At 46.7% G+C, this 15893-nt stretch overlaps 1 protein-coding gene and 1 long non-coding RNA gene across 3 annotated transcripts in view; one reads left to right on the top strand and one right to left on the bottom strand.

Moving 5' to 3' along the window:
* Positions 1-42: 42 nt before the first annotated feature.
* On the bottom strand, positions 43-15223 carry LOC142925662 (uncharacterized). Its single transcript, XR_012942613.1, has 3 exons — positions 14842-15223; positions 4620-4734; positions 43-4511 (listed from the first exon to the last, which is right to left on the bottom strand). It is a non-coding gene; the product is annotated as an uncharacterized LOC142925662 (long non-coding RNA).
* The window catches only part of LOC116945123 (CD109 antigen-like), a 33266-nt gene continuing 31421 nt past the window's right edge, over positions 14049-15893 (top strand). The window contains exon 1 of one of the 2 annotated variants that reach the window (XM_076068903.1): positions 14049-14208. The gene's annotated coding sequence lies outside the window, so the exon portion shown is untranslated. The remainder of the gene's footprint in view (positions 14209-15893) is intronic. The other variant, XM_032959263.2, reaches the window with a different exon arrangement.

Consider the following 15893-nt stretch of genomic DNA (forward strand, 5'->3'; position numbering starts at 1 on the left):
GGGTGGAGGAGGGGGCGGGGTGGAGGAGGGGGCGGGGTGGGGGTGAGGAGAGGGGAGGGGCTATTGGACAAACGGTGCCCGCTGTTTGTGATGAACCCATTGGGCTGATACAGAGGGCGGGAGCGGTGGTGCAGTGGTTGGCGCGCTGTGCCACGTTACCAACTCGGCCACACGAATTCGATTCCCGCTCACGGACAACATCCGTCACTATTATTATGGAACCGATGCGGACCTCCCTTAGTTAGACTCAGCCTCAAATGAGTACCTGGCGTGGTGTGTAAACATCGCCACTAGAGAGACAAAGGCGGTCGGGGGTGGTGCTGGCCACCCACCCTCACGGCTACCGTTCGGGCCTCCACAGGTGATCGCGAACGGCACCAGTTCCAAAAGTATGTTCAGACTGTATGGCGGATCTGAGTCTTTTGGTGATATTCTCAATATGCATTTCCACGAACGCAAAATCGTCGTGGGGCAGAGGGGGCGGATTATTTGACCATACTTCACCAAGCGGGTCAGTGCGGTTTTGTGGAGAGGGGCGAGAGCGGTTCAGATATCAGTCGCCACTGATGTTAGCCGTGGCTGGATATCGAACTCGGGTCGCTGGGCTTATGTTGCAGTTCGCTCACCACCGATCCTTGTTAAAAGTACATGTTTTGACTGTATTGGTGTTGAATTCACCTTGAGAGGCGACCTTGACCATTATCCATACAGGTGGAGGGGTAATGCATGGCATTACCGTGAGGGCATCGCAGCAGCTTGGGGAAGCCTTCATCCAGCCAGTGCCGGATTATTATCCCAGTAGCAAAAGTAGCTGCAATGGAGCACCTACGGGCCCCGCACTTTTAAGGGCATCGCGCTAAACGCTTTCAAGCTATCAATTCTGGTTCAGTGATTCTGCACTTGCTCTATTACTATAGTACTATACTGCCTTCAAGTTTTATGAACGACTGGGTGTTTAAGGTTAGCGATTTGTCGTATTATCTGGCTTTATAGCAAATGCAAACATACAATTACTTTACTATGCAAGTAAAACAATTGTGTTTTAATATTCATGTTTATTCTGATGTAGGGCCCCTTTATAACATATGCTACAGGCCCCGCACTAGCTTAATCCGGCACTGTATCCAGCGGTGAATAAATCATGTCTGAGTAAATGTACTTTGATAAAAATTCTCCACGTAACTGTAATAAACATTGAATCCATAGCCCAGGGGCAAAACTCCAAACCAAGGAATCGTGCTGGCTGGATGTTGTACAGCGGTCTGACACACGCGGGCGGTGCCCAGCCTCCATTCCCACACCACTGGTTCGACCACTCACCAGCCTCACCAAACACCCACAGGATTCCCATCAGACACTCACTAGACCCACCACTCCCTCACCAATTATCACCAGCCCTCACCCAGCTTCACCAGACCCTCGCCATCCTCACCAGACAACATCTGTTCCCACTAGAAAGCTGGCACCGCCAGGTTAGCGTCCGGGGCGCGGCTGGCGCCTCAAGCCCCTCCCCCCCCCCCTGAGCCGCACGCGCCTGGGCCCATCACGCATCCCCCAACTTGCCAATGCGGTGCTTTTGCGTCATATGCAAATCTTGCAAATGTTCTTGGCACAGGGAGTTTGACGGAACGGATGTTTACGACACCTACACCAATAACGTCTCACCCCGGTGACGAGGAGATGTTATTTCTCATGGCCTGGTAACGAACATCCCGGACCCTGACGATACATGTGGTATATTTTGAGTAGACATGATCTCTCCCCGTGCTGGTCTTGTGGATGCAAACCCCCCCCCCCCCCCCCACACTGTTTACATTTAGGAACATGCGTTTAGTTTAGTTGGCTACAAATATAAATTTCCACATGATATGCCACTTCGATGAACTATCAGGTGTGGCCAGGTCGCCTCTGAAATGTTTTAAAAGCTCTGTGGGCTGTCTGGCAAATAGAATAGTTTGGTGTTAGTTTCGGAGAGGGCATCCGTCTCTTTATATCACGAGTATTCCACCAGTGTCATGACAGTTGTAATGCATGCCTATTACCTGTCATGGTACCTGGATCAGAAACACGGGCCAGAGGTCGAACACATGCTGTACAAGAGCACAACAGAGCACAGAGGGGTGAATGCCTGGGATAGCACTGAGAGAAAGAAAGAACAACAACGTGGAATAGAGAACATATGTGTCATGAGGTTACAGACATCAATAATATCGACGGTTAAGCGAAGGATCTGAGCGCGGGCAGAACGCGCAGCTAGATTGTTAGTCGGGTCGGTGAGAATAAAATAGGGGGCAGCAAGAGGCGGGAACGCACCACAGAGGACGTGCACAGTGAGAGATGGAGCGACGAGGTTGGGTCGCGTGCAGGTGATTTGTTACATCGCGGGACCGTGTAAAATGGTGACGGATTGGGGTCAGTCTTTATCTAGCAGTGGATTGATCATGCCTGATGATGACAATTAATCAAAGGGCGTAGAGCAAATACATATGACCTTTCTCGTGGCAAATTGGAGCTCCACTCACGTTTGTTGGTCCCTGAAGACTTGGCCACACTCTCCTGATGAGGCTCATAGAAATCGAGACCAACGTAGGGATGACTGCTTAAACACATTCAGCTGGAAAATATGCATCGGTTCAGAAGACCAATAGGTCGTTGTACTAACATATTCGTTTAATACATAGGCTTTCGCGACCAATATTATCCACAATCGATGTTTTTAGGTTAGATCGCGTACATGCACATCGGTGTGCTCGAAGAGTAACGATTTGGTAAGTTCTGTTCACGTGACAAACCTTGCTCATTGACTGTGTCTGGTGTTGGCGGGTTTAACGACACGTTTTTATTTAGGCGATCTAACCTCAAAGAAACTCTTATTCGCGTTTCATTTTTAACGTGGTGAATCAGAACTTTGCCTCATACATGTACAGACCTCTTTGACTGACCACTGCTGAACAAGGGCTTCCCCACACCATAGCCGTTGTGTGGGGAGGGGGTTTACGTGACCGTACTTCACCATGCTGGATTGGTGAAGGTGGGGAGCTGTGGGGAAAGCGGGCCCCTGGCTCCCCCTCCGGGTGAAAGGAACAGACCTGTCGGGACGACAGAGCTTCCCGACAGGTCTGTTCATTTCACCTGAAGGCCACTTGTGTTGTGGCCGAAACGTCGTGAGAATTTTATTGTGTTATTTTATTTTATTAATTTATTATTTTATTCTCATTCTACGTGACTTTACCGAAAGAACCAAAGAAGACGTATGTATAATCTCGCGTGTACGCCGCCCGTCTACCTCATGCACACGTTAAACAAAAGGACGTATGAGTAACCTCACATGCCCCTGTATGAGTCCACCGCTGCTCGCCACACGCTAACCACGAGTTACACGCAGGGGCGAGCGCAAACACATGGGTGAATACACACAAACACAGAGTATAACGACGCAGGAACCCCGGTCGGGCGCACACACAATGGCCGCCTCAACAGAGTTACCCGCGCATGAATCCCGTACCACGACGAGCGGACTCACACCACCATGCGCCCGTTCCACACTCGCAGAAACCACACGACAAGGTTTATTTATCACTAACGATTCATTCCCGGCGTGTCTGCGAGCTACTATCACCCAAATCAGTATGAGTCAGCAGGGCAAGTCTAACCTATCTCCCGATGGTCTAAACCCAATCTACCTCGTCCCCTTAGAATCAAACTCCCTAGGATCTTACCCTAAATCCCAACTCTCTCTTGCGTACTCACGGTTTTCCTTGGATGGGCGGGAAGCCATGGAGAGGCGAGGCTGCTCGACATTCTCGTTGGGAGCGGGGCCGGGCTGCACTGTGTCTCATCTCACGGACGATCCAGTGGCCGGCAAGGTCACTACCACGATCCCTGATTTGAGAAGAACGCGACTCCCCTATCCCTACCTTCTCTCGCCTTCTATTGTTCCCTACATCACAGATAGTCCGGCGCTGATCCGCTGGCCTTCCCGGCCAATCAGGTGGCTCGGATTTCCTGCCACTCTCCCCGGGCCGGTGCTCTCTCAGACGTCCGCATTTTACCCTCTACACAAGCACATTTGTCCTACCAATCAGAGGACTGGCCCTGTTTTCCCGTCATTCGTGACTCCTCCCCCTCCCTACCTGCCTGCTGACCCATGTGTGTTGTGTGTGTTTTCTACCCACGGTGGCTTAGCAGCCCCGTCGTGACCATGTAATCACAACCCAAGTCACGGCGCCGCGGTGCGAGTTAGCCTCGGGGGAGATCGCCCAATTCCCTGGTCGCAGGAAACCGTGAAGATTAGTCCCATGAGAGGGCTTCTGGGTGAAAACCTGTCGGCCAGGTAACCTCCCCTCGGGGCCCTATGTGTGTGTGTGTGTTCATGTGGGGGGTGGTGAGGGAAGAGCAGCGTCGGCCCCGTCGCTCGGAGGTGGCGGCGTCGCGGCCACGGCGTCGGCAGGACGGCTTCGCTGCTGCGGCATCACAGTTGCAGGCGCGGCTCTGACGGAGTGATTTCACTGCTGTAGCACCACAGATCATCGAAAAATAAGAATAGGTTTTACCCTGTCTGGCAATTAAACAGGGAACTGCTGAAGGACAACAGTAGATGGTCTTGCAAAATGTGGTACCTATTTTGTCGGCTCCGGCAGAATGATGGGTTGAGCAGGGCTCGCCGATATGTTCAGAATTTTCAAATCATGTCCGGATTGCGATGGAGAACTGCGCGTTCTGCAATCGGAAGCGCTGACCAAAGGGGAACTGAGGTTGAGTAAGACCGTAGACTCGTAGAGGATATGTGTTTACCACGCTTACAAGGCCATGGTCAGATTATCCTCGCCATCGTGGTCATGCTACACTACAGTCAGTAGAGCCTACCACGCCGTCCCCCGAGCAGCACTAGGACACTCTGACCATGCCATGGTCCACCTGATTCCTGCATACAGGCAGAAACTAAAACTCTGTAAACCTGCTGTGAGGACATCTAAACAGTGGACCAGTGAGGCTGTGGAAGATTTACGGGCGTGCTTAGACTGTACTGACTGGGATATGTTCACGACTGCTACCAATAGTCTGGATGAACTCACAGAGGCTGTGACATCCTACATCAGCTTCTGTGAGGACTGCTGTATCCCAACACGTACCAGGGTGAACTTTAACAACAATAAGCCCTGGCTCTCAGCAAAGCACAGAAGGTTGAGGTTGGAGAAGGAGGAAGCGTTTAGGAGTGGAGATAGAGACAGATTCAAGGAGTCGAAGAGCAGGTTTAGCAAAGCGGTGAGAGAGGCTAAACGACTGTACTCAGAGAGACTAAAACACCAGTTCTCTACAAACGACGCTGCTTCTGTCTGGAGAGGGCTCAGGCAGATCACCAACTACAAACCCAGAGCCCCCCACACCACTAACGACTCCCGCCTAGCCAACGACCTGAACGAGTTCTACTGTAGATTTGAAAGACAATTGGACTGTCCTGAACCACCCCTTCCGACCCAAGAGGCCCCATCCCCCACCAATACTACAGAGATGACTATCTCCTTTCAGGAGGGAGAAGTTAATAGACTTTTCAAGAGGCAGAATCCACGCAAAGCAGCCGGGCCGGACTCTGTCTCTCCAGCCACCCTCAGGCACTGCGCTGACCAGCTGTCTCCGGTGTTCACCAACATCTTTAACACCTCCCTGGAGACATGCCATGTACCAGCCTGTCTCAAGTCCTCCACCATCATCCCTGTGCCCAAAAAGCTAAGGCCAACAGGACTAAATGATTACAGACCGGTCGCCCTTACATCTGTGGTAATGAAGTCTTTTGAGCGCCTGGTCCTGGCACACCTCAAAGCCATCACAGACCCTCTCCTGGACCCCCTTCAGTTTGCCTACAGAGCCAATAGGTCTGTGGACGATGCAGTTAACATGGCCCTCCACTTCACCCTACAGCATCTGGACGCCCCAGCATCCTATGCCAGGATCCTGTTTGTGGACTTCAGCTCTGCCTTCAACACCATCATCCCTGCCCTGCTTCAGGACAAGCTCTTCCAGCTGAACGTGCCATACACCACCTGTAAATGGATCACAGACTTCCTGTCTGACAGGAAGCAGTGCGTTAAGCTGGGAACACAAGTCTCTGACTCCAGGTCCATCAGCACCGGAACTCCTCAGGGCTGCGTCCTTTCCCCTCTGCTCTTCTCCCTGTATACCAACAGCTGCACCTCCAATCATCTGTCCGTCAAACTATTGAAGTTTGCGGATGACACCACCCTCATTGGGCTGATCTCTGGTGGGGATGAGTCTGACTATAGGTGGGAAGCTGACAATCTGGTGACCTGGTGTAGCCAGAACAACTTAGAGCTAAATGCTCTAAAGACAGTTGAGATGGTTGTGGACTTCAGGAAGAATACAGCACCACTCACCCCCATCAACCTGTTAGACTCCCCAGTCAAAATTGTAGAGTCCTTCCGCTTCCTGGGCACTATTCTCTCCCGGGACCTCAAGTGGGAATTGAACATCAGCTCCCTCACCAAGAAAGCTCAACAGAGGATGTACTTTCTACGGCAGCTGAAGAAATTCAACCTGCCAAAGACAATGATGGTGCAATTCTATACAGCGATCATTGAATCCATCCTCACCTCCTCCATAACCGTCTGGTACGCTGCTGCCACTGCCAAGGACAAGAGCAGACTGCAGCGTATCATCCATACTGCTGAGAAGGTAATTGCCTGCAATCTACCAACCCTCGAGGACCTGCACACGACAAGGTCCATGAGGCGAGCGAGGAAGATTATGGCCGATTTTTCCCACCCTGGACACTCTCTGTTTCAGCTACTCCCCTCCGGCAGAAGGCTTCGGTCCAAAAGGACCAAAACCTCACGCCATAAAAACAGTTTCTTCGCATCTGCTGCTGGCCTGTTAAACAAGGCCAAGGGCTAACACTGTTTTTAACATTTGATCTACATAACGACACCTTGCCGATATTAACTATGTTACCCTATTTGTATTTTTTATTTTTAAATTATATCTTAAAGCTATTTTATATTCGATATTTATTTATTTTTTTATACTTCAGCCCCTTGGTGTTAGACTTTTAACCCTTATTATAGTAAGACTTGTTTAAAACTTATCTAAGATTTTAGATTCCTATATGTTGAATGTATGCACCATCCTGCCAAAGTAAATTCCGTGTCGGTGTGAACTTACATGGCGAATAAAACCCTTTCTGATTCTGATGCTCATCAGTCGCGAAGCTATAGAGTGTGCAGGTGGCACAACTAAACTATAAACTATTTTTTCTATTACCAGCTGAGGCCTTCTTAGCTATATAGCTCTTTTTCAGAACCGACTTGGCCACAAATGATAGCTCAACAAAATGACCTAACATCACGTGGAAATTTAGAGCAGCCAAATACTCTAAACACACATGTCCACCTGCACCGGGGCCCGTGTCACCCACGTTACACCACTGATGCTCATCATGAACATAATCATTGTTTCATTATCATCGTTATCTTCATGTTCATGATCAAAATTCGCTTGTGATGCTGCGTTGGCAGTGGTGCAGAAGTGCAAATAAAATAAAAATTCAATGCAGCATTCGCCACGAAAACATCCCCAAAAATAACAAATATATATGTAATAGGCCATATTTCGGGCAATGGTACTATGAAAATGGAAAACCTTAAAAAGGGAGATGATTTACCATTACCCAACCATCACCACCACCACCACTGTTGTCCGCTGTCGTCACACCCCCTCCATTTCTCCCCACAGCTGCCGATAGATTTAGCAATACAGGGTGGCCTAAAAGTCATGACACGTAGGTTTATATTTAATTCTAGATTCGAAGTTTTCGTGACTGCAATGATCCATACTCTTTGGTTCTTTCGGTAAAGTCACGTAGGAAAAAATATAAAATAAAGTTAATGAAATCACGACGTTTCGGAAACAACACAAGCCTCCGTCATCAGGTGGGATAGTCACAGCAAGAAGTAATTTGCTTTTGATTTAAAGCTTTCGTGACTGCAGTAATTCATATTCTTAGTTATTTCGGTAAAGTCACGTTGAAGGGAAACAATAAAATAATAATATATATAAAACAATAAAAATTCTCACGACGTTTCGACCATAACACAAACGGTCGTCATCAGGTGTGTCGGTTTGCATAAATTTATAAATGTTTAAATGGCGCATTTATTTATTTATTTATTAAAAACCGTTAGCGCCACGCGCAGCGATTTGGCAGTTTATTTAGAAGGACGAGTCTATCTATGTTCTGAAAAGAGGAGGGGGGAGACAAAAAATGTAATGTATGCTGTCTGAAAGCCACTGTAAGCGTGAACAATCAATTAAGATCTGAAATGGTTTATCAAATCTTTCCAATGATTGCTAAGCCAGAATCCATCTTCTCAATTTGAAATTGTCTCTGTGCTTGTATATGTGGATAACCTCATGAACGAATCTCTCATGGTAGCCATATTGGCTTACAAAGAACCTCTGTCTTGGAAAAGTCAATGTCATGTGAGCCTACTGAATTATAACAATGATCTGCCACGGCCGAGGTGTTGGTCCTACCGTGTTTAAGGTTTGCTTTGTGTTCACGAATGCGGTCCGAGACATGGCGTTTGGTTTCTCCAATGTAACTACTACCACAGAGGCAACTTAGTTTGTAGACACCAGGGTACTGTATGTCCGGAATCATATCTTTTACAGACGGAACCAGATCACGGATTTTATGTAATGTGTTGAAACGGACCTGGATCTTGTGTTTATTCAAGATTTTGGAGATCTTTTTTGTGATCCCCGCAATGTAGGGTAAAGTGATGGTTTTGAAAGGCTCCTCAAGAGGGTCCTTCTTCATGGTTTGAGTGATAGCTTTGCAGATTGTATAGTCGGAGTAACCATTAGCCTTAAGAGCTTGGTGTACGTGCTTGAGTTCACTGCCTATGTGTTCCTGGTCGGATATGCATTGGGCTCTATGATACAGAGTCTTGATGAGAGAATTCTTCTGTGATGGATGGTGGTGGGAATCCGGTTTCAGATAAGCATCCGTATGGGTAGCTTTCCTGTAGACAGAGTGGTTCATTGAACCATTAGGTCTCTTTTTAATTAGGACATCCAAAAAAGGTAGCTAGCCATATTTTTCGACTTCCATGGTAAATCTGATGGCTGGGTGTATGGAATTGATGTGGTCGAAGAATTGGTCTAGAGCAGGCCGGCCATATGGCCAGATGACAAAAGTGTCATCCACGTACCTCTTCCATAAGGTTGGGCGCAGAGTGGCAGTCTGGATGGCGTCAGTCTCAAATTTATCCATGAAAATGTTAGCTATAACCGGAGATAGGGGGGAGCCCATTGGGGTGCCCTCAGTTTGTTTGTAGAAAGTTCCATTCCAAGTGAAGGATGTATTGGTTAAACAGTGTCTCACCAGGGGGGGTACCTCAGTGTTTAGTCCTTGATGAACCAAGTCTTCAATGATTGCGATGGTGTCAGGTACAGGAACCTTGGTGAATAAGGAAACTACATCAAAACTGACAAGCAGGTCGTCTGGGGACAGGGAAATACCCTTGATTGTCGATACCAGGTGAGTAGAATTTTGTACCGCAGAGGTGGTTTTTCCAGTGAAAGGACGCAGGATTTCAGACAAAAAACGAGCCAGTTTGCAGGTGGGGGAGTTGATAGTAGAGACGATGGGACGAAGGGGTGTATCTACTTTATGTATTTTTGGTAAGCCGTATAATCTTGGTGGCCTGGCAGCAGAAGGTTTCAACGAAAACTGTTTAGATTGATCAATTAATGCGGTTGAATCAGAAATTATTTTGTTGGTTTGTGTGACGAGGCTGTTGGTGGGATCTCTTTTTATTTTTGTATAACTACCATCGTCGAGTAATTCTTTAATTTTGTTGTTGTATTCTATTTTATCCATGATGACAGTAGCATTGCCCTTGTCAGCTGAGAGGACTACAATATCATCCCTCTTTTTTAATTTATATAATTCAAAACACTCATCTTTGCTGAGGTTGCTAGCTGGCATCTTAGCGTTTTTGAGGGTTGCAGCGATTTCAGATCTTGCTACGTCTGCAGCGATGTGACCCAGGCCCCTGAGAGCAACGTCTACTTGGGCAATTATATCATTAACTGGTATGTGTTTAGGTGTGACTGCAAAGTTTAGACCTTTAGCTAAAACGGATTTCAGACCATCGGAAATAGAACTGTTACTGCGATTAATTACGACTTTGTTAACGTCTAACTTTTTGGTGTGTGGGTCCGGTCTTTTGTTGAAGAGGAGGTTAAATTTGGAAATCAGGTTGTCCTTACATTTGGTCGACATAGTAGCAGCTGAAGAAGCAGTCATATTGTCTACATGTTCCCAATCCGATGTGGACATTGTTGCCAAATGTAAGGACAACCTGATTTCCAATGTCCTAATTAAAAAGAGACCTAATGGTTCAATGAGCCACTCTGTCTACAGGAAAGCTACCCATACGGATGCTTATCTGAAACCGGATTCCCACCACCATCCATCACAGAAGAATTCTCTCATCAAGACTCTGTATCATAGAGCCCAATGCATATCCGACCAGGAACACATAGGCAGTGAACTCAAGCACGTACACCAAGCTCTTAAGGCTAATGGTTACTCCGACTATACAATCTGCAAAGCTATCACTCAAACCATGAAGAAGGACCCTCTTGAGGAGCCTTTCAAAACCATCACTTTACCCTACATTGCGGGGATCACAAAAAAGATCTCCAAAATCTTGAATAAACACAAGATCCAGGTCCGTTTCAACACATTACATAAAATCCGTGATCTGGTTCCGTCTGTAAAAGATGTGATTCCGGACATACAGTACCCTGGTGTCTACAAACTAAGTTGCCTCTGTGGTAGTAGTTACATTGGAGAAACCAAACGCCATGTCTCGGACCGCATTCGTGAACACAAAGCAGACCTTAAACACGGTAGGACCAACACCTCGGCCGTGGCAGATCATTGTTATAATTCAGTAGGCTCACATGACATTGACTTTTCCAAGACAGAGGTTCTTTGTAAGCCATCTGGCTACCATGAGAGATTCGTTCATGAGGTTATCCACATATACAAGCACAGCCAATTTCAACCGAGAAGATGGATTCTGGCTTAGCAATCATTGGAAAGATTTGATAAACCATTTCAGATCTTAATTGATTGTTCACGCTTACAGTGGCTTTCAGACAGCATACATTAAATTTTTCGTCTCCCCCCTCCTCTTTTCAGAACATAGATGGACTCGTTCTTCTAAATAAATTGCCAAATCGCTGCGCGTGGCGCTAACGTTTGTTATAAATAAATAAATACACCGTTTTAAAATAAATAAATTTATGCAAACCGACACACCTGATGACGACCGTTTGTGTTATGGTCGAAACGTCGTGAGAATTTTTATTGTTTTATATATATTTTATTATTTTATTGTTTCCCTTCAACGTGACTTTACCGAAAGAACTAAGAATATGAATAAGTAATTTGCTGTCGTGGACAAGAGCTGCTTGTAACAAGGATATTATATAAGGCAAGAGGGGGGGAGGAGCCAGGGGGAAGAGAAGTAGAGGGCGGGGAGGGGGGGGAGTAGGGGAGGGGGGTTGAGTGACCATCAGCCACTTGGTACGCAACACGGCTGGTGCGAACAATGCCGGAGCTGGGAGAGATGCCGAGGCCGGGGGACGGGGTGTGGAGTAGGGGGGTGGATCAGCCACCTGGTCAACGACACCGACGGTGTGACACAATGTCGGAGTGGTGCACCCAGCGGGTCTGGGGGGTGGAGTAGATTGTTGAAGAGACTGGAGATACGGGTATGAAAGAAACTATGAAGCAACATGGTTCATATTCTTGGTTCTTTCGGTAAAGTCACGTAGAAGGGAAACAATTAAATAAAAAATATAAAACAATACAATTTACAAATTATCACGACGTTTCGACTGCAACACAAGCAATCATCATCAGGTGAGAATTGTATTAATCGTCTGGGTTCTTTCGGTAAAGTCACGTAGAATGGAGATAAAATAATACAAATAATAATAACAATAAAATTCTCACGGCGTTTCGGCCACAACACAAGTAGCCTTCCTCAGGTGAAGAAACAGGACTGTCCGGGAGACAGCGCTTGAGTGAACCCTGCCAAGCTTGACAGCGTCTTTTAAGCTGTGTGGGAGGAACAGAGCGCCTTGACAAAGGAGTTTACATATAAATTAGCATGTAACTGGGGGATTAGCATGATGTTGGTGTGAGGGATGAGCACCAACATCATTTTTATTATTTAATCCCCATTCTACGTGACTTTACCGAAAGAACCCAGAAGATGAATCCCTGCAGTCACGAAAGCTTTAAACCGAGAATTGCATTGTTTGATATATTTTTTATTTTATTGCTTCCCTTCTACGTGACTTTACCGAAAGAACCAAGGATATAAATTCAACATAGGGTTCATATAATTTATTTCAACAAATGTTCAAACCGACTACCAATTAACATGAATACATGAATTATCTTTTGAAATTAATTTAGGACTTTTTAAGATTGCAGCTGCCCGCTTCAGCATACATACATACTAAGCTAACTCATTTCTAAACGTCACCTGAAAGGGAAGGAGAACAAATTTATATTAAACATGGTAATAAATAAAATATTAATTGAAATAATAAACAAAATGTTTCAAAGCCAGTGACAAAACAAATGAAATAACCCTATTGTTAACCTCATTTCATTTGTTTATATTTCCTGTAGTGTCAGTGTTCTTGATGAATGATGCGTTGAGCGCTTGTGAATGACCGCGATGCTCCTCCGTCACCTCGCGTGAGCTGCGGAATCTGCGGTGGTGGGAGCTCGTGGGTGGGCCTCACGCAGACGGTAATCTGTGCGCGTCAACATGACTGCACATGTGTGGACAGGTTTGCTAACTTCATCCATCAAAATATACTCAACACATTTGTGGCCTTTAAAAGGAAAATATATTGTAACAGGCGACGTTTCGGGAAATTATCCTGATTCATAGGACACAAATAGGTCAGAGAGACAAAGTGGACACGAATTGTTTACATTATGCCTGATAATTATATATACTTTAAAGTATTTCCCCATTAATAGTTTTAAATTTTAATACATATTAACAGCCTATTAACCATATAACAGTTAACTAGTAAATAAGTAACTTCATATGGCAATTAAAAAACAGAAGTCTGGAAACATTAAAATGTATATCTCATCAGACCCCATGGTCTAAACAAGCGCAGTCTCCAACTCCTTTCATCCCTTTGGTATCTCTACCAGCCTCTCTATCCACGTGCTATGAAGAAGGGCCATTGCCCGGAACGTCGCCTATTCTATATTTGTTTTTCTTTTATTGGCACGGGACGTGTTGAGTTTGTTAATTGGGCTCGTGCACCACTGCCAAAGCAGCATCATTGCCACATAAGTAGTTTAATTATATCTCACACGTGCTGCTATTAACGAATGTTTGGAGCTTGTTGTTAACACATTTCTGCGGAGGGAGCTGGTAGGAACGTTGGGTTGCTCGGTCAATGGCCAGGGTCAACGGCGGCGTGGTGTATTCCGGTGAATTAATCCCGGTTGGGCTGCCAGTCCACTACGTTTCCTACCAGTAATAGTATATATCTATTAGTTACGTGGAAAAAAATGCTAATATTGATTTAATGAGTCAATTTAACAATGCTATTAGAACGATTAGAACGATGAGCTTTACATATTAAGAAGTATTTGAGGGAGAGCTTAAATTTGGCGCCTTATTTTTACACGAATCTGGACACCCCTTGATCTACTTGGGGAACCTCAGCTCTTGCTTGGGTTGCCGATGGCTGGCGCTGACGTCTCTGTGCATGTGGGTCAATTAATTGCAGGAAAGCGAGGGAACTGGTTGACAACAGCCACCAAGGGGCGTTGGATTTTTTTTTAAAAAAGGGGCAAAGCAGAGGAAATTTGACTACGGGAGATTGCGCAACCCCCAACCACCACCTTCACCCTGTTACGTTACATAATAGGCGTGAACTGGCTGCCTGTTTAAATTATCCCACCCACCCTGATCCTTCCCTGCCACCCCCTGAGCCACCACCAACACCGCCGCTCTATATAAACAGGAAACAGCGGGAGGCGAGTTCACGTTTGTCCACCGCGAGGCGCGCATCTATCCACAGCTCTGCAGCCAGGACAGAGGCTCCAACCGTTCCCCTGAAGGCTGCGCGGTGAGATAAGTCGCTGATGAAGCAGGTGGTGGTGGTACGGGGAGACAACGCCTGACAACGCCCGATATCGGAAGCTAAGCAGCGGTTGGAAGGGCACAACAAGTAACAGGTGGTATAGGTGGCTTCTGGGATGGGCTGCTACCTGGTTGCGCAAGAGGGCAGTGCAGCAATATCCATTGTTGTACTGTGCTTCTACGCTCTCGAGTCTCTATATGCCTTCCCGTCTTCACCAACCATGCTCTGACCAGCGTGGTGAAGTATGGTCAACGATTTGTTCCATTGTTGCTGGAGGAGGTGGAGGGGAGAATCTCGGGGCGTTTTCTGCCAAATTCGTTGCACGTCGAGGACCTCTCGCGAGGATGGGAATGCGGCTGAAGTACGTGCCGAGTCGGCTTGGAATGTGTGCCACGGATCGAGCGCGCTCACAATGGCCAGCCCGTCTGCGCAGAGACTGTGAAGTTAGACTTTAGCGAGAGAGATTTTTATTGATTGTGCTTTGCACGCGCGCGTGCGCGCGTGACAACCTTACCGGTGAAGATTGTGCTCTGGAGATGGTTAATTTGTGTCGCTATCGCGTGATTAAGATATAGAAACTCGAAAAAAACCCATCCTGGTATTGAACAGTTTACTTACGAGTTGGTGAGCAGTGCGGGTGATGGCGCGAGCTGTTGAGGCAAGGGAGAGGAGCGGCGAGAGCCCAGGGACTCGACAGATCGCACTGCGCCGCCGTTCCTTGCGTCGCTCTTCCCGTGCCTGCGTGCCTACTCAGTCTGTGCCTATTGGTGTCTCTGTGTGTGGGCGAGATCGTCTGCCTTTGTCTCCTTTCTACATTCATCTCTTTACGTAAGTTGAACTTCTTTCGCACATTACGTAGTCAACCGTGTTCATCGGACATGCGTCTGCGTGTGTCTCCGTCTGTAGATCTATGTTTTTGTACGAGTCTCCTCTTATTTTAATTTACACAGCGCCTTGACTAATGATGAGATCTGTTTGCAGCAGGATAGTGTGGTGAGATGAGTCGACGGGAGGGGTGGTGCTACATCAATGTGATGGTGTGACATAGACGATGATGAAAGTGACAATGAGTGTTCAATGACGGATGAGTAATGGATGGGGGCCGTCCATAAATGACGTCACGCACCGAGGGGGGGTGGGGGTCAGATATTTGTGACGTTCGACGAGGGGGGGGTTTGAGAAATGTGACGTCACACCAAAATGCGCAACTTTAAATAAATATTAATTACATCGAATTGTTATAACAACACTAATTTGTATTAATTTTCATTACTATTTGATTATTTACATTTACTAAGGTCACCTTTTATTTATTCGATGAAGGAGCATTTTGCTTCTCCATGGGAGAATGGAGAAGCATACATTTTGTAATTTTTTTAAATGATTGTTATTAAAACATTTTGATTCGAATGATTTTACCAGGGCTTTTAATTCTATGAAATGAATATGTGTTCGTTATAATTGGGGGGTCTGACTCTTTGTGACGCCGTGTGACGAGGGGGGGTAAAATATCAGCCAAAATCGCGTGACGTGATTTATGGACGGCCCCATGGGTAGGGAAGTTGGGAAATGAGATGGAGTTGGTGATGGAAGGGAGAGGCTGTGGGCGCGTGTCCGTCTCGAGTGGGAGGTAGCGGCAGAGTGGTTAGCGCGCTGCGCTACAAACCCGG

Source organism: Petromyzon marinus, chromosome 23 (assembly GCF_048934315.1).
Source record: "Petromyzon marinus isolate PM22_M1 ecotype Great Lakes invasive population chromosome 23, UKy_Petmar_22M1.pri1.0, whole genome shotgun sequence".
NCBI lineage: Eukaryota > Metazoa > Chordata > Hyperoartia > Petromyzontiformes > Petromyzontidae > Petromyzon > Petromyzon marinus.